Genomic DNA, 22,910 nt, shown 5'->3' with positions numbered 1-22,910 from the left:
ATACCACAAAAAACATACCACAAAAAGCAATCACACTGAGAATGCTTTGCTGTGTTTTTGAAGAATGAGTCCCCCCCTCATACGTAGGATGAGATCATCACTTGGCATGCAAGAACCACGGGTGCCACGTTGAAGAGTACTGTAGTAATAAAACATATAAATTAATACGATATCTTTTACATTAATGTTCCAGAAATATGAAAATGGACATCCAAATATCTGAGGGAATGTTATCTCTTTTGTTCATATAATAGGGACCAAAAGTTAACTACATGTCCATAATGTATAACACATGGACAGATGTATAATCAGTACACATGTAAGCCAAACTTATTATCCCTCTCATTTAAAATTTACTATTAATAAAGATAAAGTAGCCAATTAAACATTTAGACCATAGAAGTTTCTTAAATATTCAAAATGGTCACTTACATTCTTTGAATTCCCCATGGACATATAGAAACACGGTGCTGTGGTAATTCAACCTCAGAAATCCAAAAACACAGCAAAGCATTCTCGGTTTGATTGTTTTTTGTGGTATGTAAAACTTGTAAAGCTGGTTTTCCAATTCTTGGATTAGAAATAATATGCACTAAAAGACAATTGTTGTTGTATCCCTTCCCTGAGGAAGAATCTGCATTAAAGTATTCGAAACACGTTGGATATAGGCTGAATGCACTTGTAGTTCCCTCAAATGAGGTTGCAAGATGAATATCAGCTTCGAGAGATATCGCTAATTTTTCTTTTCAAATCTTGTTTATTAGAATTTTGGATAAAAGTACAAGAATACAAGGTCCAGGTTAGAAATTGGGTACACACATTCCTTGCTCAACACAATATCCCAAATACAGCTTTAATGTTGCTATAGCAGATACAAGAAGGCCACTGGCCATGAACAAAATATACATCAACTATAAATTGCAATAGATGGAGGTTACACTTCCAATCCAAATGGTTACACATATAACATACTGTACTTGCATAGTAGTTCACTTAACATTAATCATAGTAAACCTGGATGCACGGGCCCATCTGTACCAAACCTCTTGAGAATATTAGTATAGTAAACAAGAAGGAAAAGAGATGAACCAAACAAAGAAAGTACCAGGAGGTAAGAGAAAAAGGAAGAAAGTGAAAACCAAAGCAACCCTAAGGGGGAGAAGATAACAGAGCTTGCATCTTAATATCTAGGACCGTCTCTCACTCAGCTCTAAACAATACAGTTATTAGACGAGAATATCTTGTTCCATTGGGACCACTTTGTTTCAAATTTCCACCTAGATTGATGGGTAACTGCTAAGGCTCTCTCACATACATAATGTGTCTGTACTCTGTGATTCACTTCTAAGATAGAAGGAATATTGGTTGACTTCCATTTAATGGTAATAGCCAGTCTAGCGGCAATAAGGATATGACCTATTATGGTTCTATAATTACCCGGGAAAAGGTTCAAAGTGATATTAAGTAGGGCTAAGCCCAGTGTTGGGATGGATGTTATGCCCGATACCCTGGAAATAAGAGCAAAGACCTCTTGCCAAAACAGCTGTAGACGAGGACACTTCCACATAATATGGAGAATGTTCCCTTCACCACCACAATTCCTCCAGCACAGTGGAGAAACGTTGGGGTACATTTTAGATAACGTATATGGAGTAAAGTAGCTGCGATGCAGTAATTTCAGGGAACATTCCCAGTGGTTGGTACAGTTAGTAATGCTCAAATTGCTACCCATGGCATTCTCCCATTCATCTTGTGTGAAGGATCTTTGAAGATCCCTTTCCCACTTTCCTACACAACTTAGCATGGATAGGTCATTATCATAATGTAGAAATTTATAGAACCAGGAGATTCCTTTTTTCAGTCTAATGGGATTATTAATAGTATGCCATATCTTAGAGTCTATTTCCAGCCACGTCTGCATACCAGTGCCAAGAAATCCTTTAATCTTCAAAAAAGGGTGTAGGCATTTACTTGGGACCGAATTTCCTATATCGGAAAAGGGTTGTAACCAAGATCTCTTAGGGGTTTAGTGTGAAGATTTGGAATTAAATATTCGCATGCAGAGAGTGGGATATGAATTTTAACTTTGGGGGATAAGTCCGATAATTTATTTATTCCTATTATTCAGGCTTCCAATGTTGCAGTGATAGACAGTAAGGAAATAGTTAAGATCTTGGAGGTAACTGATCAGGCCAAAAGAAGTGCCCATAGGTCTTTATTAGGAATCACATTCCGTTCTATCTGTACCCATAATTTATCTGAAGGGGCAGACCATGCTGGAAGTTGGTCTAAAATTGTTGCATAATAATACAAAGAGATTTCTGGGAGTCCCATTCCACCCTTGGATTTATGTTTGGTCAGTGACCTATACGGAATACGTGGTTTCTTCCCTTTCCAAATGAATCTTTTTATGGCCACCTCTAGCTTATGGAAATAGTTCCGAGGGATGAGAATTTGGATAGTTCTAAAGTGATATAATATTTTGGGAAATATCAACATTTTGAATGCAGCTATTCTACCAACCCATGAGATTTCAAATTTATCGATTCTTTGCATTTCCAGCATAGTGGACTGGTACAATTTTTCAAAATTATTTTTAAAGGTATGAGCGGAAGGAGCTGAAATACAGATACCCAAATATTCCAATTTCTTGGTGGTCCAATGGTATGGGAATTTGTCCTTAAGGGAACTCTTTCTTATAGCAATTGGGAGAGCACAAAATTTTGTGATATTAAGTTTGTAATAAGATACTTCGCTAAAAGACTGCAGGGAAGTTGAAATCGCTGTAAGGGAGTTCATTGGGTCAGTGACAGTTAAGATGACATCGTCAGCAAACAGGCCAATTTTGTGAGATGTGGATGCTACCTGCATACCCAAGATCCATGGGTTATTTCTAATCTCAGTCGCTAGGGGTTCCATCACCAACAAAAAAATTATAGGGGATAGAGGGCAACTCTGTCTTGTGCCATTAATGATATTAAAGGGAGCAGACAAGGCATTGGATGTGAATACCTGAGCCAAGGGGACTGTATATAACGCCATAATAGCAGATTTTATGAAGCCATTGATACCAAAATTAGTTAGAGTAGAATCTAGGTATTGCCAATGGACTCTGTCAAACGCCTTCTCGGCATCTAGTGCCAAGAACACCGCCTGATGTCCCCTTGACTCAACCAAATGTGTCAAATTAAGAATCCTACGGGTCCCATCCGCAGCCTGCCGGCCTTTTACAAAGCCTACTTGGTCAGCCTGAATGAGAAGAGGAGTAATATTTAATAAACGAGTTGCTAAGATTTTGGCATAGATTTTAAGATCTGTACTTAGTAGGGAGATTGGTCCAAGATTTTGAGGACAGTCAGGCGCTTTTCCTGATTTGGGTAGAGTAACTATAATAGCCCGCAGCATTTCAGGTGGAAATGTGGATGTAGACACCGCTTCGTCATAAGTTCTTTTAAGGTGAGGAACTAAAATAGATTGGAATTCCTTGTAATATTCTGTGGTAAAGCCATCCGCCCCCGGGGATTTCCCTTTAGGCAAGGCGTTAATAGCCGCACTTATCTCGCTTTCTAAAATGGGTTGATTAAGCCCTTCCAATTCTTGCTGCGTTAATTTAGGTAATGGAAGATTGTGTAGAAATTTATGGATCAGCTCTGGGGTAGGCTGCGGAGTAGTAGGATCCTCCTTCAAATTATACAATTGGGAATAGTAGGATGTAAACACAGCCGCTATTTTGTTGGGGTGATAAGTAGGTTTATTCGATCCAGGATCCAGGATTGATGCTAATTTGAATTTAGATTGCCTAATAGTGAGATATCTCGCAAGCATTTTACCCGCTTTATTACCTTGCGTATAAAAAGCTGTCTTGGCTTTTTTTTAGATTTAAGGCATGTCGCCATGCCATAATGGTCCTAAGCTCAAGTCTAGCCATTTGGAGTTCCTGCATTACAGTGGGAGATAAGGATTGTTTATGGAGTCGTTCTAATCTAGCTATCCTATCGAACATGCCTAAAAATTTTTTGTTCCTGTCCCGTCTTGCTTGAGAAGCCATTTTCAAGAGTAAACCTCTACAAAATGCTTTATGAGCTCACTATGTACTAAATACATTTGTCATAGAAGATGAGATAATGTCAAAATATTCTTGTAAAGCTGTAGTAAGAGTGGAACGAAAAGCAGGATTATAATACATAGAGATACAAGTTGGCTTCAGATAGTACATTGGCTAGAGAGTGTCTCAAGCTGCGAGAGGGATGGGAAACATCTAAGGAATTATTTACAATAGCGTTGAAGTCTCCACAAAATAATAAGAAGCCCTTCTGAATCTTATTTACTTTTTTCCGCAGAGAATTAAGAAAATGGATCTGGTGCACATTAGGAGCATAGAGGTTAACTATGCTGTAGGTAGTATTGTTAATTTTGCACACAATAATTAGGTATCTACCGTTGTTGTCAGACACTTGGGACAGCAATGAGAATGTAACGGAATTGCAAACTGCTATAAGAACGCCACACTTTTTCCCAGGACCATTGGACATAAAAATATGTGGAAATATATGGTGTGAGCAATGTGGTGTTTTAGTGGATGCAAAATGAGTTTCCTGGACACAGACCACATCTCCAGCCAACCGTTGTGCTTCTCTCCACATAGAGTGGCATTTAAATGGGCTGTTAAGGCCATGGCCATTCATAGAAATTATTTTCAAGACCATGACGATTTTAGGAAAAATTATGACAGGTTGCCCTCATCGCTAATTTTTCTATGCAATAATTACTAATATTGTCAAACAACTATGCTTTCAAGAATTGTCATACTCTATGGGGGGAATATGTACTGATGTGTTAAATAAAATGTCAAATTTTCTTTTAAAAAATTGTCTGATTTATATATTTTAAAGTTGCCTTAAAAATCCCACCAAATGTAAGGTACAAATCTCTTTGTAATAAAACTAACAAAAATGAAAAAAAGCAGCTACAGTTAGGCTAGATTCACACTAGCCCACATGGTAAAACACAGTGGTTCAGTGCATTGCACTGCTTACTTGTTTTTTGTTAGTTTTTTATTGCAAGTGTCCTGTAGGGGAAGAGTGCAAAATCTGGTGAAGCTGTGTATGGTAACCAATCAGCTTACAAATTCAGCTTGACAAAAAAAAACCTGGAAGCTGATTGGTTTCTTTGAAGAGCTGCACCAGATTTTGCACTCTCCAGTTTTGTAACTCGACCTCATAGTGACATTTCATTCATGTCACTGCACAACAGTGTGTCCCAGTGCTGTGTGGTGACATGCGGTACTGTTTGGTACACAATGGAAACAAACAGACATGTTGCATTTTTCTGCACTGCACCACATTGCACATCACACCAGTGTTGTGGTGTGAACATGGGACCTGTAAAACAATAGTTTTTATGGGCCCTGGAGGTAACCTGTATTTTTCCAGTGCAGATAAATGCAGCTCACCGTGGATAGTATGAATGAGCCCTTAAAGAGAACTGATGTAAGATCCTGCAGACTAAAGTATTTACATATTCAGAACAAGCATGAAAAGCACTTTAAAACATGCCCCTTTAAAACAAACCCTTATTTACCTGAGTATCTATAAGCATTGTGAAGAAATGAAAGCGCATCTGTAGGGAAAACTTTTTTTTATTACTTTTGGATAGATTGGGGGAGGGTTAGAGCCTATGTCATCTTTTTAGTTCAATCTGTGTCCCTGTTACAGAGATTCACCCTTCTATGTTTTACTGGTGACCATTGTTACCAAGAATGAAAGTGAAGGAAAATCTAAAAAGTTTTAGTTGTGTCCAGAACAAGAGGAGAGGGGAATCTTCCAATGAGTATACCTGTTCCAGGAACAACTGTCTAAACAGGGAGATCCCTTCACTTTAGAAAATTATCTCTAACTTCCTGTTGCTCCTCTGGTATAGAAATGAAAGGAAATCTCCTTCCTGAAACATACAGAGCAAAGAAAAACTGGTGGCTGTTTTAAACCCTTCCCTACGCTATCCAAAATGAACAGAAAAAGAAACTGACTATACATACAACTTATTTATAAGTTCACAATGTGGGCACAGCTTTTTCTATGAGAACAGATCTTAGCAGGCTGCCAGCCTTCCAATGCAAATAACCAGCAGGTGCTCCTAAGCTGTTAGATAACAACTGAAACTGGGCTTTATACTAAGTTTACACCTAACTGTGGATGTGAATTGCATTAAAGCACATACGTTTTATTGCACAGAAATATTTACTGGGTTAGGCAACCCATTTTAAAACTATTGGGTTAGTATGCACCTCACCACTAGAGATGAGCGAATTATTCAAAAATTCGATTCGACTGATTCGGCGAATTCGTGAAAAGATTTCGATTCGAGTCGAATATATTCGCTGCGAATTTAACTTATAAAAGGGTGTTTCTAGGCTTCAGAGAGCCTTTATATTAGTGCAGAACACTGTACCTTTAATTTAAATGCCCTTGGAGTCTGCTGGGGAAGAGAAATAATACTGTCAGTCAGTATGACATGCAGATGAGTGCCGTCGATCTTAGAATCACCGCACACTTCACTCATTTGGGCAGTCACGGGGCCAAAACCAGAGTGTGGAGCCACAGTGTGGCGGTGGAGGCAGCAGCAATGGGAGGCCATACAGCACCCTATGACAAAATGGAACCCACCAGCAGTGTGAGGAGACCTGAAAGTGGCACATGGCAGAGTGTGGCGATGGAGACAGCAGCAATGGGAGGCCGTACAGGGACCCATGACACACTCTGGACCTGGCAGCAGCATGAGGAGGCGGTACAGGGGCCCATGACAGATTACGGGCCTGGCAGCAGCATGAGGAGTCGGTACGGGGGCCCATGGCAGATTACGGGCCTGGCAGCAGCAATGGGAGGCCGTACAGAGACCCATGACACACTCTGGACCTGGCAGCAGCATGAGGAGGCGGTACAGGGGCCCATGACAGATTACGGGCCTGGCAGCAGCATGAGGAGTCGGTACGGGGGCCCATGGCAGATTACGGGCCTGGCAGCAGCAATGGGAGGCCCGTAATCTGCCAGCACCCTATGACAAAATGGAACCCACCAGCAGTGTGAGGAGACCTGAAAGTGGCACATGGCAGAGTGTGGCGATGGAGACAGCAGCAATGGGAGGCCGTACAGGGACCCATGACACACTCTGGACCTGGCAGCAGCATGAGGAGGCGGTACAGGGGCCCATGACAGATTACGGGCCTGGCAGCAGCATGAGGAGTCGGTATGGGGGCCCATGGCAGATTACGGGCCTGGCAGCAGCAATGGGAGGCCCGTAATCTGCCAGCACCCTATGAAAAAATGGAACCCACCAGCAGTGTGAGGAGACCTGAAAGTGGCACATGGCAGAGTGTGGCGATGGAGACAGCAGCAATGGGAGGCCGTACAAGGACCCATGACACACTCTGGACCTGGCAGCAGCATGAGGAGGCGGTACAGGGGCCCATGACAGATTACGGGCCTGGCAGCAGCATGAGGAGTCGGTACGGGGGCCCATGGCAGATTACGGGCCTGGCAGCAGCAATGGGAGGCCCGTAATCTGCCAGCACCCTATGACAAAATGGAACCCACCAGCGGTGTGAGGAGACCTGAAAGTGGCACATGGCAGAGTGTGGCGATGGAGACAGCAGCAATGGGAGGCCGTACAGGGACCCATGACACACTCTGGACCTGGCAGCAGCATGAGAAGGTGGTACAGGGGCCCATGACAGATTACGGGCCTGGCAGCAGCATGAGGAGTTGGTACGGGGGCCCATGGCAGATTACGGGCCTGGCAGCAGCAATGGGAGGCCGTACAGGGACCCATGACACACTCTGGACCTGGCAGCAGCATGAGGAGGCGGTACAGGGGCCCATGACAGATTACGGGCCTGGCAGCAGCATGAGGAGTCGGTACGGGGGTCCATGACACACTCTGGACCTGGCAGCAGCATGAGGAGGCGGTACAGGGGCGCATGACAGATTACGAGCCTGGCAGCAGCAACTTGGACAGGAGGACGTTCAGCTTCTGCACCGTCGGGTGCGTGCTCGCAAACTGTTGTCTCTTGGAAACGGATTCCAAGAAAGACTGCTGACGGAATCCGTGAAGAGGAGTAGCAGGAGAAGGAGCATCTGAACGAGCGGAATATGCCAACAAGCGACAACAGGGGCCCATGACAGATTACGGGCCTGGCAGCAGCATGAGGAGTCGGTACAGGGGCCCATGGCAGATTACGGGCCTGGCAGCAGCAATGGGAGGCCCGTAATCTGCCAGCACCCTATGACAAAAAATGGAACACACCAGCAGTGTGTGAGGAGACCTGAAAGTGGCACATGGCAGAGTGTGGCGATGGAGACAGCAGCAATGGGAGGCCGTACAGGGACCCATGAGACACTCTGGACCTGGCAGCAGCATGAAGAGGCGGTACAGGGGCCCATGGCAGATTACGGGCCTGGCAGCAGCTATGGGAGGCCCGTAATCTGCCAGCACCCTATGACAAAAAATGGAACACACCAGCAGTGTGAGGAGACCTGAAAGTGGCACATGTTTGGGGCATGATTCATGGCGGATTTAGTCAGTTGTGTCAGGAACTGGTGGTTTGAAATCCAGACTAATCCACGCCTGATTCATTTTCACAAACGTGAGTCTCTCCACACTTTGGGTGGACAGTCGTGTCCTCCGCGGAGTTACAATACCTCCTGCCGCACTAAACACGCGCTCCGATGCCACGCTACTGGCCCGGCATGACAGCCTTTCAAGGGCAAATTCAGCTAGTTGGGGCCAAAGGTCAAGTTTCGTTGCCCAGTAGTCAAGGGGATTGTCTACCTCGGTTGGCAGGGTGCTGTCCAAGTAGGCCCAAGCCTGTTGTTAGAGGTCCTGCTCCAGGTCCACCTGATGCTGCTGCTGCTGCGGCTGGTTAGTAGTTTCCTCACTGCGCTGGTGAAGAAAGCTACTCATCATTGACTGCAGACTGAGGCAGCCGCTGCTGGTGGAGCTGCTACTGCTCCTACCACCCCACCCCTCCCCTGCTGCCATGGCAGCGGAACGCGAGCGCACAGGGCCCACAGTGTCTGAGGATGGACGTTGGCGCACAAAGGCAGAGACCAACTGACTACATAGGTGGTTTTTATAGTACGTTATTTTGGCCTCCCTCTCAGCAGGTGTGAAAAAGGCCACCATTTTTGAACGGTAGCGAGGGTCCAACAAGGTGGACAGCCAAAAGTCATCCCTCTGTCTGATGGTTATTATTCGGCTGTCGCTACGCAAGCAACCGAGCATGCTATGGGCCATTTGTGCCAAGGAATGCGAGGGACTCCCTGCCTCCATCTCCACAGCATACTGCCACGGTGCGTCTGGGTCCTCTGTCTCCTCCTCCTCCTCCTCTACCAGATGCTCCTGCTCCTCCACTCCTGTAAGCTGAGTGGAAAAACCACCCATTTCACTCAATAATTCCTGAGCACCAATGTCCTCCTCTACCTCCTCCTCTTCTTCCTGTCCTGCCCCCACAGGGGTCATGTGGCGTTGAGATCTGTGCGCCACGTCTACCGCACCCTGACCAGCCATTGTTAACAGCATTTGTTCCAGGACGTGCAACAGAGGAATGACGTCATTCATCCCATAGTCCTGCCGACTCACGAATAGTGTGGCCTCCTCAAAGGGCCTGAGCAAGCGGCAGGTGTCACGCATGAGCTGCCAATGGCTGACATCTAAGTTACACAGGGAGTACCTTTATCCGCTTGTAACATCAGGAAATCTGTGATGGCCTTTCGCTGTTCGTAAAGGCGGTCTAACATATGTAGGGTTGAATTCCACCTTGTTGCAACGTCACAGCATGAGGAGTCGGTACGGGGGCCCATGGCAGATTACGGGCCTGGCAGCAGCAATGGGAGGCCCGTAATCTGCCAGCACCCTATGACAAAAAATGTAACACACCAGCAGTGTGAGGAGACCTGAAAGTGGCACATGGCAGAGTGTGGCGATGGAGACAGCAGCAATGGGAGGCCGTACAGGGACCCATGAGAGACTCTGGACCTGGCAGCAGCATGAGGAGGCGGTACAGGGGCCCATGGCAGATTAGGGGCCTGGCAGCAGCAATGGGAGGCCCGTAATCTGCCAGCACCCTATGACAAAAAATGGAACACACCAGCAGTGTGTGAGGAGACCTGAAAGTGGCACATGGCAGAGTGTGGCGATGGAGACAGCAGCAATGGGAGGCCGTACAGGGACCCATGAGAGACTCTGGACCTGGCAGCAGCATGAGGAGGTGGTACAGGGGCCCATGGCAGATTAGGGGCCTGGCAGCAGCAATGGGAGGCCCGTAATCTGCCATCACCCTATGTCAAAAAATGGAACACACCAGCAGTGTGTGAGGAGACCTGAAAGTGGCACATGGCAGAGTGTGGCGATGGAGACAGCAGCAATGGGAGGCCGTACAGGGACCCATGAGAGACTCTGGACCTGGCAGCAGCATGAGGAGGCGGTACAGGGGCCCATGGCAGATTAGGGGCCTGGCAGCAGTAATGGGAGGCCCGTAATCTGCCAGCACCCTATGACAAAAAATGGAACACACCAGCAGTGTGAGGAGACCTGAAAGTGGCACATGGCATGAGACACTGTGGACCTGGCAGCAGCATGAGGAGGCGGTACAGGGGCCCATGGCATATTAGGGGCCTGGCAGCAGCTATGGGAGGCCCGTAATCTGCCAGCACCCTATGACAAAAAATGGAACACACCAGCAGTGTGAGGAGACCTGAAAGTGGCACATGGCAGAGTGTGGCGATGGAGACAGCAGCAATGGGAGGCCGTACAGGGACCCATGAGACACTGTGGACCTGGCAGCAGCATGAGGAGGCGGTACAGGGGCCCATGGCAGATTAGGGGCCTGGCAGCAGCTATGGGAGGCCCATAATCTGCCAGCACCCTATGACAAAAAATGGAACACACCAGCAGTGTGAGGAGACCTGAAAGTGGCACATGGCATGAGACACTGTGGACCTGGCAGCAGCATGAGGAGGCGGTACTGGGGCCCATGGCAGATTAGGGGCCTGGCAGCAGCTATGGGAGGCCCGTAATCTGCCAGCACCCTATGACAAAAAATGGAACACACCAGCAGTGTGAGGAGACCTGAAAGTGGCACATGGCATGAGACACTGTGGACCTGGCAGCAGCATGAGGAGGCGGTACAGGGGCCCATGGCAGATTAGGGGCCTGGCAGCAGCTATGGGAGGCCCGTAATCTGCCAGCACCCTATGACAAAAAATGGAACACACCAGCAGTGTGAGGAGACCTGAAAGTGGCACATGGCATGAGACACTGTGGACCTGGCAGCAGCATGAGGAGGCGGTACAGGGGCCCATGGCAGATTAGGGGCCTGGCAGCAGCTATGGGAGGCCCGTAATCTGCCAGCACCCTATGACAAAAAATGGAACACACCAGCAGTGTGAGGAGACCTGAAAGTGGCACATGGCATGAGACACTGTGGACCTGGCAGCAGCATGAGGAGGCGGTACAGGGGCCCATGGCAGATTAGGGGCCTGGCAGAAGCTATGGGAGGCCCGTAATCTGCCAGCACCCTATGACAAAAAATGGAACACACCAGCAGTGTGTGAGGAGACCTGAAAGTGGCACATGGCAGAGTGTGGCGATGGAGACAGCAGCAATGGGAGGCCGTACAGGGACCCATGAGACACTGTGGACCTGGCAGCAGCATGAGGAGGCGGTACAGGGGCCCATGGCAGATTAGGGGCCTGGCAGCAGCTATGGGAGGCCCGTAATCTGCCAGCACCCTACGACAAAAAATGGAACACACCAGCAGTGTGAGGAGACCTGAAAGTGGCACATGTTTGGGGCATGATTCATGGCGGATTTAGTCAGTTGTGTCAGGAACTGGTGGTTTGAAATCCAGACTAATCCACGCCTGATTCATTTTCACAAACGTGAGTCTCTCCACACTTTGGGTGGACAGTCGTGTCCTCCGCGGAGTTACAATACCTCCTGCCGCACTAAACACGCGCTCCGATGCCACGCTACTGGCCAGGCATGACAGCCTTTCAAGGGCAAATTCAGCTAGTTGGGGCCAAAGGTCAAGTTTCGTTGCCCAGTAGTCAAGGGGATTGTCTACCTCGGTTGGCAGGGTGCTGTCCAAGTAGGCCCAAGCCTGTTGTTTGAGCTCCTGCTCCAGGTCCACCTGATGCTGCTGCTGCTGCGGCTGGTTAGTAGTTTCCTCACTGCGCTGGTGAAGAAAGCTACTCATCATCGACTGCAGACTGAGGCAGCCGCTGCTGGTGGAGCTGCCACTGCTCCTACCACCCCACCCCTCCCCTGCTGCCATGGCAGCGGAACGCGAGCGCACAGGGCCCACAGTGTCTGAGGATGGACGTTGGCGCACAAAGGCAGAGACCAACTGACTACATAGGTGGTTTTTATAGTACGTTATTTTGGCCTCCCTCTCAGCAGGTGTGAAAAAGGCCACCATTTTTGAACGGTAGCGAGGGTCCAACAAGGTGGACAGCCAAAAGTCATCCCTCTGTCTGATGGTTATTATTCGGCTGTCGCTACACAAGCAACCGAGCATGCTATGGGCCATTTGTGCCAAGGAATGCGAGGGACTCCCTGCCTCCATCTCCACAGCATACTGCCACAGTGCGTCTGGGTCCTCTGTCTCCTCCTCCTCCTCCTCCTCTACCAGATGCTCCTGCTCCTCCACTCCTGTCCGCTGAGTGGAAAAACCACCCATTTCACTCAATAATTCCTGAGCACAAATGTCCTCCTCTACCTCCTCCTCTTCTTCCTGTCCTGCCCCTACAGGGGTCATGTGGCGTTGAAATCTGTGCGCCACGTCTACCGCATCCTGACCAGCCATTGTTAACAGCATTTGTTCCAGGACGTGCAACAGAGGAATGACGTCATTCATCCCATAGTCCTGCCGACTCACGAATAGCGTGGCCTCCTCAAAGGGCCTGAGCAAGCGGCAGGTGTCACGCATGAGCTGCCAATGGCTGACATCGAAGTTACACAGGGGAGTACCTTTATCCGCTTGTAACATCAGGAAATCGGTGATGGCCTTTCGCTGTTCGTAAAGGCGGTCTAACATGTGTAGGGTTGAATTCCACCTTGTTGCAACGTCGCAGATCAGGCGATGCTGTGGAATTCCGTTCTGCCGCTGCAGCTCAAGGAGGGTGTGCTTTGCGGTGTAGGAATGGCTGAAATGCATGCAAAGTTTACGTGACATTTTAAGGATGTCTTGCAGTGGGATGGTGGATTTTAGGAACCGCTTGACAACCAGATTGAACACGTGAGCCATGCATGGCGCATGGCACAACCTTCCTTGACGCAGAGCAGACACCATGTTCTTTCCGTTGTCGGTCAACATGGTTCCGATTTTCAGTTTGCGCGGAGACAGCCATCTGTCGATTTCTCTGTTCATTACACTGAGAAGTTCCTCCCCTGTGTGACTACGTTCGCCAAGGCATACCAGGTGCAGCACAGCGTGACACCGTTGCGCCCTGCACATGTGATATGCCGGTCGGGTAATGGGACTTGGCACGGGGGTGGCGGCTGAGGACACGAAGGAAGAAGAGGTGGTAGAGGCGGACATCTTTTGTGGACCAAGGACGTGCAAACGTGGAGGCAAAAGCGGCGTGACCTGTCGAAGTTGCTGGTGCGGCTGTGCCGGCACCACGTTCACCCAGTGGGCCGTAAATGACATGTACTGTCCCTGACCGTAGTTACAGCTCCACACGTCGGCGCTGCCGTGCACTTTGGCAGAGACCGACATGCTCAAAGACTGGCCCACCATTTCTTCTACATGTGAATGCAGGGCTGGCACTGCCTTTTTGGCGAAGAAATGATGGCTTGGCACTCTCCACCGCAGCGCGGCACAAGCCATCATTTCTCGGAAAGGTGCTGAGTCCACCACTTGGAAAGGGAGGGACTGCAGCACCAGCAACTTGAACAGGAGGACGTTCAGCTTTTGCACCGTCGGTTGCGTGCTCGCAAACTGTTGTCTCTTGGAAACGGATTCCAAGAAAGACTGCTGACGGAATCCGTGAAGAGGAGTAGCAGGAGAAGGAGCATCTGAACGAGCGGAAGATGCCAACGAGCGACAACTCTCCTCAGCAGAGGTGTTGGAGCCTTGACTGGCTGATAGAGGGCGATTGACGTCGGGTGACGGAGCAAGTAACGGAGCGGGTGATGGAGCGGGGGCTGGGGCAGGCAGAACCGCCGTATCTTTATCACGGTTTTCCCAGGCCACCAAATGGCGACGCTGCATATGCTGCCGCAACGCTGTAGTCCCAACATGGGCCCCCTGGCCACGCTTGACTTTCTGGCCACATAGTCGACATACGGCTACGTTTACTTCCTCGGGCGGCTTGACGAAAAATTGCCACACCGCCGAGTAGGAAACTTTGCCCCCGATACTCCTCACTGGCTGACTGCTACTTCCTCCGTGCACACCGGCACCACTACTGGCCGTGGTGGTAGGCTGCAGTGGAGCTGGTGCTCTACTCCGTGGCCGTTTGGCTCCACTGACACTGCTGCGACCCTGCTGCCTCCTGGGCAACCCACCGACTGTTTTGCTCGCTGCCAAGCTGCCACCCTCTTCTCCTGATGATGCGGAAGCAATAGCCTGATGACGACGAAGCTGCCAAGTGCGATCAGCCTCATCATCATCAATTAGGGTCTCCGCGTCACTACTAGCCCCCTCGGCTGCGTGTGGGTCAGGAGACAGACCTGTCTCTAGACCGGCTACCGAGCCACTCTCCTCGCCACTACTTCTTCGCCTGGCTGCTGAAGAGGCGGATGTCTCCCCCCCGTTCCTGACCGCCCTCTGTTAGCTCTTCCTCACTGTACAGTGGGGCTGAGCCCACAGCATGCGATACTTCGCTTGGTGAGGGAACACCAAACGACAGGGGCAGGTCGAGGACACGTGATTTCAGTGGGCTTGCTCCCGGGCCATGCCAACTAACGGTTGTGTCTGACGTACCCACCGACCGTTGGCTGTAGGTGTCAGAGGTGACCTGGGAAGAGGAAGACGACCGAGCCAACCAATCGATGACGGCAGGGTTGTCGGTGGGGACACGACCGCTGGATGACACCGGGAGCAATGGCCTCTGACTGCGACTAGTGCTGCCTCGACCCCTTCCTCTGCTGCCACGTCTGCTCGCTCCTAAAACATTGCCTCCTCTGCCACTCCTCTGCATGTTGTCTGACATACTCTTTAATTAAACGATTCTGTGTCCCTGAGTAACAATTTTGTGTCCCTGAGTAACAATTCTGTGTCTGTCCCTGAGTAACAATTCTGTGTCCCTGAGTAACAATTCTGTGTCCCTCAGTAACAATTCTGTGTCCCTCAGTAACAATTCTGTGTCCCTCAGTAACAATTCTGTGTCTGTCCCTGAGTAACAATTCTGTGTCTGTCCCTGAGTAACAATTCTGTGTCCCTCAGTAACAATTCTGTGTCCCTCAGTAACAATTCTGTGTCCCTGAGTAACAATTCTGTGTCCCTCAGTAACAATTCTGTGTCCCTCAGTAACAATTCTGTGTCTGTCCCTGAGTAACAATTCTGTGTCTGTCCCTGAGTAACAATTCTGTGTCCCTCAGTAACAATTCTGTGTCCCTCAGTAACAATTCTGTGTCCCTGAGTAACAATTCTGTGTCTGTCCCTGAGTAACAATTCTGTGTCTGTCCCTGAGTAACAATTCTGTGTCCCTCAGTAACAATTCTGTGTCCCTCAGTAACAATTCTGTGTCTGTCCCTCAGTAACAATTCTGTGTCCCTGAGTAACAATTCTGTGTCCCTCAGTAACAATTCTGTGTCCCTGAGTAACAATTCTGTGTCCCTGAGTAACAATTCTGTGTCCCTCAGTAACAATTCTGTGTCCCTCAGTAACAATTCTGTGTCTGTCCCTGAGTAACAATTCTGTGTCTGTCCCTGAGTAACAATTCTGTGTCCCTCAGTAACAATTCTGTGTCCCTGAGTAACAATTCTGTGTCCCTCAGTAACAATTCTGTGTCCCTCAGTAACAATTTTGTGTCCCTGAGTAACAATTCTGTGTCCCTCAGTAACAATTCTGTGTCCCTCAGTAACAATTCTGTGTCCCTGAGTAACAATTCTGTGTCTGTCCCTGAGTAACAATTCTGTGTCTGTCCCTGAGTAACAATTCTGTGTCTGTCCCTGAGTAACAATTCTGTGTCCCTCAGTAACAATTCTGTGTCCCTCAGTAACAATTCTGTGTCTGTCCCTGAGTAACAATTCTGTGTCCCTAAGTAACGTTTCTGTGGCCCTAAGTAACGGTTCTGTGTCCCTCAGTAACAATTCTGTGTCTGTCCCTGAGTAACAATTCTGTGTCCCTAAGTAACGTTTCTGTGGCCCTAAGTAACGGTTCTGTGTCCCTCAGTAACAATTCTGTGTCCCTCAGTAACAATTCTGTGTCTGTCCCTGAGTAACAATTCTGTGTCCCTAAGTAACGTTTCTGTGGCCCTAAGTAACGGTTCTGTGGCCCTAAGTAACGTTTCTGTGGCCCTAAGTAACGTTTCTGTGGCCCTAAGTAACTGTTCTGTGTCCCTCAGTAACAATTCTGTGTCCCTCAGTAACAATACTGTGTCCCTCAGTAACAATTCTGTGTCTGTCCCTGAGTAACAATTCTGTGTCCCTAAGTAACGTTTCTGTGGCCCTAAGTAACGGTTCTGTGGCCCTCAGTAACAATTCTGTGTCCCTCAGTAACAATTCTGTGTCTGTCCCTAAGTAACAATTCTGTGACCCTAAGTAACGTTTCTGTGGCCCTAAGTAACGATTCTGTGGCCCTAAGTAACGGTTCTGTGGCCCTAAGTAACGGTTCTGTGGCCCTCAGTAACAATTCTGTGTCCCTCAGTAACAATTCTGTGTCTGGCCCTAAGTAACGTTTCTGTGGCCCTAAGTAACGTTTCTGTGGCCCTAAGTAACGATTCTGTGGCCCTAAGTAACGATTCTGTGGCCCTAAGTAACGTTTCTGTGGCCCTAAGTAACGTTTCTGTGGCCCTAAGTAACGATTCTGTGGCCCTAAGTAACGAATCTGTGGCCCTAAGTAACGATTCTGTGTCCCTAAGTAACGTTTCTGTGGCCCTAAGTAACGTTTCTGTGTCCCTAAGTAACGTTTCTCTGGCCCTAAGTAACGTTTCTGTGTCCCTAAGTAACGTTTCTCTGGCCCTAAGTAACGTTTCTGTGTCCCTAACTCTCTCCCTCAATACAGCCAGGTCTGCCTCTGTTGAATGACTGGAGGCAAATGGAGAATTCTAAAATGGCCGCCATTTATAGCTCGACCATTACACAGTGCTGGCTGGCTGGCTGCTGATTGGCTAATGCGATCACATGTCATGAATGAATGCATTATGGGTCAGCGCGCCTTGTCTGCGCGCCTTCCCAGACATCCCCGCTCCGTCGCCGCACATGTCGCCGCCATTTTAGGAAAAATTTTGATTCGCGCATCCGAAGTATGCTAATTTTCGGATTCGTCGCGAATCGAAATTTTCCTAATATTCGAAACGAATTCCACTTCGCCTAGTTCGATTCGCTCATCTCTACTCACCACCCTGGAAATTTTACCTGCATCTTTTTTAACAGTGTATTACACTGAAACACAGGTTAGTGCATTACCATGTGTTGCAGGACCCCTCTATCTCCAGGGTGTTTTGGAGTGCCAAAATGAGTGGCACCACATTTTACCATCACAAGTAGCTGATGAATATGGGGCCAGTGAATGTGGTGGCAGCCCTCACTATAATGCTCAATCTGTTGTTTTTTTCATTTTAGGCTGCTTTCACACTGGTGGGGGACTTGAGAAGAGGATAGGGGCTGATATGTGCAAAAGCATTGCATAGAGCAAATAAGTATAGAGACTGCAGAGATGGCACAGGAGATGGTCAGAGACTGCAGAGATGGCACGGGAGACGGTCAGAGACTGAAGAGATGGTACAGGAGATGGTCAGAAACAGCATACTACAGGAGAGCATCAGAGACTGCAGGCACACTACAGGAGACGGTCAGAGACTGCAGACGTACTACAGAGGACTGCAGATATTATTATTATTATTATTATATAGGATTTATATAGCACCAACAGTTTGCGCAGTGCTTTACAATATAAAGGGGGATAACACAGCAACAATACAGATCAACACAAGAGTGTTAGGAAGGCCCTGCTCCTTGAAGCTTACAATCCAAAAGTACAGTAGACTGTCAGAAACTGCAGATATAGTACAGGAGACTGTCAGAGACTGCATTTGTGCAATGATGCCTGAACCCAGTGTAAAAGTGTATAATATTGTAGAGCTGCTCCACTCTACTTAAACCAGCTCTGCAAGATCAAGTCATAAATCCTCTTTACAAGGTACAACAAGTGACAGAAGGCAGCAGCACTTCCAATCTTCCAGTCTTATAAAACAGACAACTGGTCAAGAGCAGTGCAGGACAGTGAACAGTTAATGTATCTTTGAAGCTGCTAGCCCTAACCAGCAGTAAATCGTCCAAAGCCAACATCAAACAATGTGTCCAAGGATGTGTCACTGGTAATGCCAGACGATCTTACCAGTGTGTTCAGGTGCAGGTTAAATTAGGCAGTTATCAAAAAAAAAAAAAAAAAAGAGTACAGAGTGAGACAAGACAGAGGGGAGCTGTTTATGTATACTGTGTAACCTGCATGCTGTCTGAACACACTGATAAGGGGCTGGCATTACAAGTGATCAGTGACACAGTTGTTTCTGACCATACCTTCTTCTTGTAGCTCCTGGGCTTCAGGTTTTTTTTGTCTCCCTCTCCCAACGCCCCCATTCAGCCCCACTCCAGCACAGGGGTGGACTGACAACTCATGGGGCCCTGGGCAATAGGGGATCATGGGGCCCCCGGGCAATAGGGGATCATGGGGCTCCTGTGTCCTTGCCCAAACAAAAAATCCTATGAAAAAGGTACCAGGGGCATCTCATGGGGCCCCTACTGACCTCGGTTTCCAAATGGTCAGTCCGCCCCTGCTCCAGCATCTTCCTTATACAGTCAAATGTGGCAGGCTGGAGAAGGGGGGGCTTTAGTGTTTCCTGATTGGCTAAGGGTGGATGGGAGGAAGAGCAACTGTCTCTGCAGCCAGTGCAGTGTATTTGTCTTGTCCATTCCCCATGCTTAGATAAGCAGCGCTATTGGCTACTATACTAAGCATGTAGAAACCTGAAGCTGCATGGTTGCAGGGCCCCTCTGTCAAACTGACAGGGCCGGGCCTTCTACAGGAGGCCCGGAGGTACCCCGCCCAGAACAAGAAGTCGACTATTCCTAGGGACAAGCTAGGTACATGAATATATGGACATAGGATAATCGATCAGTCATGACCAGGGGCGGACTGACCATTTGGAAACATTGGCACTGCCCGGGGTCAGTAGGGGGCCCCATGAGATGCCCCTGGTACCTTTTTCATAGGCTTTTTTGAGTTTGGGCAAGGACACAGGGGCCCCATGATCCCCTATTGCCCGGGGGCCCCATGAGTTGTCAGTCCGCCCCTGGTCATGACACTACAAATTGCAGCCACAACATGTGAGCCCATTATCACAAGGTAAAGCAAAACTGCACAAGGAATATAACTACACCAATACATAGTTACAGTAAAGGTTAGGTTCACCTTTTGACATAAAATAACAAATGCACATTTTTTTTACACCATTTCTCCTGCAGACCTGTCAGTATATCTGCTTGCCCTTATGGGATGTATGGGCAAGCAGATATACTGACAGGAAGAATCAATGAACTACCATGGCACTCCTCATTAAGAACTACAAGTTGACAACCACTAAGGCTGTCAGGACTTGTAGTTCATTCATTCACAGAACTCTTGCACATCTTACCACAATTGTTTTCTCTTTAAAGTTCACTTTTGCCAATTCTAAGGACATAACAATATTTACATATCCTTAAAGGATAAGTTCACCTTTTGCTAAAAAATAATAAATGCACTTTTTTTGCAGGTGAAAAAATGTGCATTTATTATTTTTTGTTGCAGGAGCATTTAAACAATTGCTGATTGCTGGTGCCATGAAGGTCTCCTGCAGACCTGTCAGTATATCTGCTTGCCCATACAGGATGTATGGGTAAGCAAATATACTGACAGGAAGAATCAGTGAGCTACCATAGGGCTCCACAACGCCATTGTAGTTCATTGACAACTACAAGCAGGCAGCTGCTAAGTCTGTCTGGACTTGTAGTCTTATTCACATAGGAAAGAGTGACTTTTTTTTTAATTTTGACAGCTAGCAGGAGGAGAAGATCACCTGCTTACTGTTAAAGTGGGGGCATAGTCATAACATTTTACATGTTATACCAGTGAATATGGGTGTAACATATTATGAAAGGTGAACTTATCCTTTAACTAGCAGTACAATGCTTTAAAAATACTGCATTTTTCTTGGCCTTGTACTTGTCAAGGTCCTACCTTTTCCCTGAGGTTATGTTACTCCATGTGCTGGCGTCCATCTTGGATTCTGCTGTGCATGGTAGGAATCCTTTTTATGCCTTCAGGTCTCTGAGGTCCACCCCCCAGAGGGGCGTGGCTGATGACATATAAGCCTGTGGCCCGCACATGCTCTTTGCACTTGTGTCTTGTGTCTTTGTGTTACTATTACTCTGTTCTGACTCTCGTGACTCTCCTGGTATTCTGATTCGGCTTGTGACTTGACTATTCTTTGTATTCTCCTTTGATCTGACCCTCTGTTGCTGAACCCGGCTCGTGACCTGTGATTCTCGTCTGCTGTCCTGTACTGTTTTGTCCTGTTGTTGTTGACCCCGGCCTGTCTGACTACTCTTTTGTCTCTTCCACCAGCTACACGCCATTGGCGGCGGCCATTACCGCAGCTGAGGTGTCTCGGGGGCCGCGACCTGGTTCCTGGCTGCGTCAAGTCCATCCCCACCATCAGGGGCCCTGGTGAAGGGCAGCCTGGGACTTAGACTCCGCGCCCTGAGGGACTTCGGTCTGTGGGTGGTGGTTGTTGTCAGCCAGTGCGTTACATTGTTAGGCCTGCCTGTCCGTTCCTCGGCTCCTGCCCTGACAGTACTTGAGTGCTAAAAAAGCCAGCACTTTTGATGACGTGATTCTCAAAAATCATCAAAAACCAATTTTGTAAGGATAATCCTCTGCAAGGTCACATTTGAAAATTACACTGAAGTTTGTCTGATTGGAAATTCAGAATAATGCCCAAACTTTTTCCTGTTCAGTGGGAGTTGAGAATCATATATAGAAATAGTATTTCTATCACTTCTATATATGATGAGTTCTTGCTATCATTGGTTCCTAAGGAACCTGACACCTGCTGCATCCGTAGCAACCATGGCTGTCACCAGCACATTGCTTACACAGTTGGGAATCCCTGACCACGTAAGAAAAGGGGTAGGGATAGCAGTGACATCACTGCCCAAATATAGTCACTGACCACATTTGGAATATAACATAAACCAAATATAGCCATGGCCAAATTTGACCACTGATATCAATACTATCCCTGCCCCTTCCCTTTATATAGCTGATGATCACCCAGGAGCAGGGGCGGACTGACAATTCATGGGGCCCCCGGGCAACAGGGGATCATTGGGCCCCTATGTCCTTGCCCAAACTCAAAAAAGCCTATGAAAAAGGTACCAGGGGCATCTCATGGGACCCCCTACTCACCCCGGGCCCTCGGGCACTGCCTGAGTTTCCAAATGGTCAGTCCTCCCTTGCCCAGGAGGCTGTCATTTAGTAAGAAGTACGATTGAGATCAGCCGTGTGTGTGGTGTCCATCTGGTTTTAATTTTGATAAGTCGACAGACTGTGGGCATTGTGATTGACTATGGATTTACAACCAAGGACATTTTGGGGGTTTTGCATTTTTTTAATATTGGACCCATCAAACATTTTGGGCATCTTTATTTCAAATCTTTTTTGTGAAAGAGTAGGGCTATGTAACCCTTATTCATTCACATGGGGGCAGTACATGGGGGCCTTCGTTTCTTAAAAGATGATTACAAATTCTGAGAAGCACTCTACACAGAACCCCACAATTACTTTTTTAATTTTTTGCTGAGGTATCCCTGAAATTAAAGGGTTGGGGCACATTATTTTTATTTGTTGTAGGATGTACTACAGCAAAAGCGACATTTACAAAGGAAAAACTGAAACAGTTTAAATTACTGGCAAAAGTAATTTCATTTTTTTTTTTTTAAATGCAGAGACCCCGGGGCGCATGCGCGGCCAGGGACGATGGCGGCTGCATTTTAGCTGAGCTCCGCTCATCCCCGGCCAGCGCGGACTCACCTGCTACACGCCACTGCTTCCCTGCTAATAAGGGTGAGTCCCATCCACTTGGCACCCGGCCCGGCTCCAGGGAGAAACCTGTATGGGGAAGATAGGGCGCTGGAAGCCCCCCTCCCCGCAGCCACCGGATTCGCGGCCCTCGCCGCTCCGGCGGTTCCTGTCCAGGCCGCAATCCCCGGCCTCCAGTATGCCCAGGAACCCAGGGAGAGATCCCGGCCCCCCGGTGGTCACGAATGGTACTGCACCTTCATGCCTGTCAGCTTCCATGCCTGCCTCTGCCCTGACTCAGCCCCAGATGGAGGACTCTGATCCCCATAATATAACTGGGGATTCCCAGCATATAACTGGGGGGGCAGCAGAATACTCTGCATCGGGATATCATCCTCCCTCCACCCAGATATCTCAGCAAACCATACCGTCTCCTTCCCTCACACTTTCAGCGCTAGATGACAAGTTGCAAATTTTTCTGCGCAATATTACCGCATCCATATCCGCTGAAATTGGAAAGCTGGCATTAGATCTCAGAGGGGAAATAACTCAGATTGGAGACCGCACGGATAAATTGGAGACTGAGTTTGATGATTAGGTGCAATACGTTCATGTTTTGGAAGAG

The sequence above is a fragment of the Staurois parvus genome, unplaced genomic scaffold (assembly GCF_062004578.1).
Source record: "Staurois parvus isolate SC_StPar_1 unplaced genomic scaffold, SC_StPar_1.0 ptg000006l, whole genome shotgun sequence".
Taxonomy (NCBI): domain Eukaryota; kingdom Metazoa; phylum Chordata; class Amphibia; order Anura; family Ranidae; genus Staurois; species Staurois parvus.
The sequence above is the reverse complement of the archived record's forward strand: the minus strand, read 5'-3'. Positions refer to the sequence as shown.